This window comes from Phoca vitulina, unplaced genomic scaffold, assembly GCF_004348235.1.
Source record: "Phoca vitulina isolate PV1807 unplaced genomic scaffold, GSC_HSeal_1.0 scaffold4, whole genome shotgun sequence".
NCBI classification, from domain to species: domain Eukaryota; kingdom Metazoa; phylum Chordata; class Mammalia; order Carnivora; family Phocidae; genus Phoca; species Phoca vitulina.
In genome coordinates this window covers 46482196-46488606 of record NW_022589707.1, presented here as the reverse complement: position 1 = coordinate 46488606, position 6411 = coordinate 46482196, and the positions used below count along the sequence as shown (strand labels likewise).

The 6411-nt window shown below is 37.4% G+C and overlaps 1 non-coding gene across 1 annotated transcript; it reads right to left on the bottom strand.

Moving 5' to 3' along the window:
- Nucleotides 1–4899: 4899 nt before the first annotated feature.
- On the bottom strand, nt 4900–5004 carry LOC116631164. Its single transcript, XR_004299111.1, has one exon. It is a non-coding gene; the product is annotated as a U6 spliceosomal RNA (small nuclear RNA).
- Between the last annotated feature and the right edge of the window lie 1407 nt (nt 5005–6411).

The following is a 6411-nucleotide window of genomic DNA, read 5'->3' as shown; positions in this document are numbered from 1 at the left end:
GCAGAAAACTTTGTGTCTGTGAACTTCTTGTTGCTTGGCAACGTTGACCAGTATCACCCTAACTTTCAGTGGTCATTTTTTTTAAGTTTTATTTAAATTTCAGTTAGTTAACATACAGTGTAATATGAGTTTCAGGTGTAGAATATAGTGATTCATCACTTCCGTACAGCACCCAGTGCTCATCACAGCAAGTGCCCTCCTAATCCCCATTGCCTGTTTCGTGCATCCCCCATCCACCTCCCCTCTGGTAACCATCAGTTTGTTCTCTAGAGTTAAGAGTCTGATTCTTGGTTTCTCTCTCTCTCTCCCCTTTCCTCATTGTTTTGTTTCTTAAATTCCACATATGCGTGAAATCGTATGGTATTTGTCTTTCTCTGTCAGTGGTCATTTCTTAGCCTGGATTTTGCAGAATACAGTCAGAGTTGAAATATCCCAGTATCAGATACCTTGCTCAGTCATTCTTGGAATTTTCCACATTTAACGAAGACTGCACACAAAATAGTCTCAGTAGAATGAGGAAGAAGCTTATTATAATTATAAGAACAGTTTGGTGGCAAGGTAGGGGCTGAAGTTCGATCAGTTAGTTGCTAAGTTACTGATAGGTGAAGAAGTAGAATCACTTTGTGTGGAAAAGACTGAGGAAAAGAAAAAATACAAGGGGAAACCTGGAGAGAGCTTTAAAGTTGGGGGGATTTTCCTCATCTGACCAAAATGAGAATATGCTCGAGTCCTTTAGTGAGAGCGCTTAAAAACACAGTTTCGGGGGAGAGAGTGAATGAGACTCTGACAGTAAGGAGTAACCAGACTCTGAGAGAATGAGAAGGGGAAAGGGGGAACCAGAACACATCTGAACTCAATGGTCTTTTAAAGTGGGAGGAAGAGAGAAGCTAGAAACAGAGGCAGGTTTTTCGATGGTGATGGAAAGGTATGGGAGTTCCCTTTTGGGGATTTCTGTTTTTGAAAAAAGAAATGTAAAGGTCCATGCCTCTTATACTAACCACATATATAGGATGAGGACTTAATGCCCCCTTCACATTCTCTCTCTCTCTCTCTCTTACACGCATACACACAATCACACTCAGGGCACAGTCACACATACATTCACACATACTCAAGAAGAGGGGGAAAGGACTAGTTTATTTTGTGAGGAACCCAAATAGCAACAACCATAACGAGAATAACTCTATGTTGGGACTGAATTCCATTCCTTACAGTTCATGCATAAGACTCAGTTAAAATAAAGTTTTTGCCTAAAATTAATTATAAACAGGACTTTAAAATTCAACCAAAGGAATCAGGTTGATTATTTACTTCCTGTTCTGAGATACGACTAGAAGAGGATGAGCTGTATAGCTAATGTGGAAAGTAAAACTTTTCTGGGTTTTTTTTTTTTTTTTTCATTCTTTGAAATGATGTGCAAATCAGAACCAACTGAATTAAGCAGGCGATGCATAGCGCTTGAATACAATGATTAATGGTACCTACATAGTAATTTATGGGAAAATGCTATTGAGCTCAGATATTATCCTGACCATTTTTACCACACACTATAGTTCAATATGTGTATAAGATATCACCTTTTTTTTAAAATAAAAAACAAATTTACATTATCTATTTTTTTCCACATTATCAGTCTCAGGAGATAGACTCTTTTGACCATTTCCAGTACAAAGCAGTAAGCCTCACCTTGCTTGTGCCTGTATGATAATGTTTCTTTACAGTATCATGTTTTATGGGATCCTAGTGGAAAGGAGAAAAAGGATTAAAAGTGTTTAAAATTAAGAAATTCACGTGCTATTAGTATAGGATCATCATTCTTATTTTTAGTCTGCCCAATTCAAAACCCCAGGACTATATAAATAAATGTGTGGACGTGTTTTGCATTATAAAAAACCTCAGTGGAAGTATAGAATTAAAAATAAACTGCAAGTAGTTTATGCACTGTTGCCTGTATCTGTGCTGATTTTTAAAAGCCCTTACTAGTGTTTCATATTTGCTTTATGCCCTTTAAAGGACTCAGCTTCGTCATATACAAAGAAGTTTATGTGATATATAGAGCAGAGCCATAAACCATATTTTATGCATAACAGTGATTAAATGCACGCTTGATATATTTCACTAAGATGGAAACCATGTCGAAAGGCTTACATTTTGATAACTTTCCTTTTGGGGGGCATTTCTAAATTATTTAAGTTGAAGAATAAAATGACTTGTTTGTGAATTTACATGCTCTTTTTAATCATCTTTAGGTAATGCTGATACGGCAAAGACGCTAAATTACAGGCAGCAGTGGGAATCTACTGTATGAAAGGCACAGAATCATTTTGTATATGAGTCCACGAGGAATATTCTGTTCAAGGAGAGGAGACATAAGAAAATTACCTAACTCATGAACCACACATTAAGAGCGTAGTCAGCTGTTGTAAATGCGTATCCAACAACAAACCATTATGTATCTTTGGCTTAATTATATGCGCTTATTACACACCTGTACTGGGGAGTGGAGGCTGCTATTTGCATTACTTGTGGTTTTCTCTATCAAAACAACATTAGCATTACGAAGCTTATCAGGGTTACATATGAGTTGTCTGGCTTGAGTTTGTAGTCCTTTTATTTTGTGCACAACCCAAAGAAGATGAGAACAAATTAGGAAATATTTTAATCATGTTAGCAAAGAATCTCTGAATTTAGAAATGGAGTGAATTTATAGACATGGACAGACATCAGCAAAATTACTAAGCTTTTGTAAATCAACCTGACATTTAGAAAGAGAGTAAAAAAGTTAGATAAATTCAGCATTTAATTTTTTTCCCTGGAGTTCCATCTTAAAGGGTATTAATTATTATGATGATGTTAGTGTTATTTACTAGTACCTCAAAATAGGGGAAAATGTTAAACCACCAAATAATTTATGATTTACAGTTTTTACAAGTCACCTTAAATAAACAATCTAGGCAAAATTGTTCTGTATGTTTAATAGCCTCTCCTAACCAAATGGAGGTATTAAAACATTTATTGTGTGGAAAGTATAAGTAGAAATATATATGTATCAAAAACAGCCTTAAAAGATCCTAAGTGGCTCTAAAAAGAAGAATTTTATGGAGTTCATTTATATATATCATCAAAACTTGTTACTTTTACAAATCAGATTCCCCTGCTGATTTTGAGGTGTGCTTATTTTAAAAGCATCAAAGTCATTAACCCAACCTTGAATTTCACCACTGTCTATCCTTGAATTAATCTTTCCGTGCCTTTCCTTTACTCCTATTTTCCTTCCTTTCTAAAGGGGAAAAAGTAAGGTTCCACTAAAGAGGATAACACATGTCCAGATGAACATAATCCTGTTACTGTAATTAAAATAAAACCATTTTGGAGGAATAAGCAACAAATGGTGCCCAATGCCCAGAGAAAATTAAAATTCTATTTGGAATTCCCGTGGGGTCTAGTATCAATCCCACAGTTGAAGTTTGATAGTTTCTTGGGAAGACAACAGCTTAGTAAAATAAGGGGTTTGGATCCATGAGAAATATGGTAATCATAGCAAAAGGAGAAATACTAAATAATGTTATTGATTTATAGTAGGCACAAGAAAGGAGCAGATGGTCGTTTGGAAAAAAAAAACAGTCATTTTAGTAGATGCCTCTTAATATGAAACATGAATTGTATTTCTTATAACCACAGAAAATCTACAAATAAATCTCTAGAAATACCAACAAATTTCTAGAAATAGAAGTAATCCTCTGGTAATTCTTTTTCTTAGAATAAAGTTTAGGGTTACATCGAAAGGCAAGCAAAATTTTCCAGCTCTTAATCGTATTTTTTTTTTTTAAAGATTTTATTTATTTGACAGAGAAAGACACAGTGAGAGAGGGAACACAAGCAGGGGGAGTGGGAGAGGGAGAAGCAGGCTTCCCGCGGAGCAGGGAGCCTGATGTGGGGCTCGATCCCAGGACCCTGGGATTATGACCTGAGCCGAAGGCAGACGCTTAACGACTGAGCCACCCAGGCGCCCCTCTTAATTGTATTTTAAAGATTCTGTGGCCCCTTCTTTCACAAGAGCAGACAATAAAATAAATACAATCACTCTTTTGTATTACACTGTAAGTTACAAACTAATTTGGCTTTATTTTATTAATATTTAGAGAGAGATTATTTTTCAACTCATTTTTTTGAAAAATACTTTTCAACGATTATCGCAACATTTTTCTTAGGGATTGCTTTCAGAATGAAACCATCTGACATGACTAGAACAATGAGGTAATTTTTTAGAATTTAGATTACCTCCACAATGTCTATTACATATTTTTGCAACTCAGCAAATTATTTCATTTCTCTCTCCCTAGTATGGAAATTTAATCTAGGTATTTATTTCATTTTCAGTAACCTATTTGAAGAAAGACTACCCTTCAGTATACAGTATTACATTATGCATTCACAACTGATACTATAAATTATGCAATCTAACAAAAAAATTATTAATGGTTTATGGGAGGTGGGGGGGGCGGCAACCATGAAATCTCAACTGCTAGCAATAGAAAGTAATTTTCCCTGTTGCCCATCAGAAAGGAAAAGGAGCCCAAAGAGTGTGTTTAAACAGCTCCATGGCACTTACTCTTTCGCACATGTCACTGTTTATAAAGACAAACACCAGTAAGACCCCAAAACAAACGAAGCCTAAAGGTTAGGCCATCTTTCTTTTTTTTTTTCTTTCTTGCTTGATTGCTTGCTTTCTTGCTTGCTTTCCTTCCTTCTTCTTTCCTTCTTTCCTTCTTTCCTTCTTTCCTTCCTTCCTTCCTTCCTTCCTTCCTTCCTCCCTTCCTTCCTTCCTTCCTTCCTCTTTTAACTCACTGGAAATTTTTTCTTTTTTTTTTTTTTAAGTTTTTATCTAAATTCCAGTTTCAAAATACGCAATGCTTCATAAATTTGCGTTGTCATCCGTGCGTGGGGCCCATGCTAATCTCTGTATCGGTCCAATTTTAGTGTACGTGCTGCCAGAGCGAGCTCAGGCCAGCTTTAAACATCAGTAAATAGGTACTTTTCAACTGCAGCTTGGCACTTCAATCCTCTTCTACGGAGGTCCATTTTAACATGCACTTTGTGACAGCCTCGTAAAGGGAATTGTCAGCTTATTGCATGACGTTGATGACAGAATTTGCCAGCTCTTTTCTTCTGCAATTGTTACTAGTGTCCCCCCCCCACAAATGGAGTATTTTATAATGATTAAAATTATTGAATGTAGGTTGTAACGACATTTTGGCCTATTTAATATCACCTGAATTAGAGAAGAGATCCTGCGACCCTGGCGGGGCAATCCTTCGGGAGGTCTGTGTTGCAGAAAGGGATTCCTCCGCTCCACATGGGCATAGAGCAAGTGAGCACCCTGGCCAGGATCATTCAGAGACATCCCGGCTCAACCCAGAAGTCCCAGGTGAAGGAGGAAACCTTGAACTTGTTGAGCTCCACCCATCCCTGGAGTCGAGTGGTTTCTCTTTCCCCAGCAGCACTTTTCAAAACCGGGAGGATCCGTTCGAAGAGCTGATGAAGTTTTTGCAGAAATGGTTCAACAGAATGAGGTCCGCTGCAGTGGACATGGGGCCTGGACTGGGTAGAAAAAGTGCGGAGGGGGTGAGCGAACACAGGATCGAGGCCAGAGAAGTAAAGCCATTAAGGAGATCCCTTGGGATAACACAGGTCCTCTCTCTCCTTATCTCACGTTCCCCGGTGATGATGGCATCATCATACAGCATTTCCTCTCAAACAGTATAAATCTGGGGGCAGATGTGGTTCAATTTGCAGAACTGTTTTACAGAAAGTTTATAATTTCCAAAAGCATCTTATATAAAAATTACAGAAAAATGAGTTACATATAGGAATTCAGTATGGATTAGGAGAAATCTTACAATATTTGCTTGGATTGGTGCTCCCAGCAATTATACTAAATCTCAAAATCTCAGAAAAACCAGACTTTATATTAAAACATTCCACCCAGGGGCGCCTGGGTGGCTCAGGCGTTAAGTGTCTGCCTTCGGCTCAGGTCATGAACTCAGGGTCCTGGGATCGAGCCCCACATCGAGCTCCCTGCTCAGGGGGAAGCCTGCTTCTCCTCTCCCACTCCACCTGCTTGTGTTCCCTCTCTCGCTGTGTCTCTCTCTGTCAAATAAATAAATAAAATCTTTAAAAATAAATAAATAAATTCCACCCAAAAAGATGAGCCTTTTCATACCCTATTATTCAAAGACAGCATCCTAACTCTATTAAAAGTGTAGAGTAATACATTTGTTTTTGCCTTATTTTTATGTGCACCACTTAGCATTCTTAATGCTAAGAATGAAAATTCACTCACTACAGGATATTCTTATCTGCATTTTTCATCCTTAAATTAACACATTGATTCATCCATAAGCTAATACA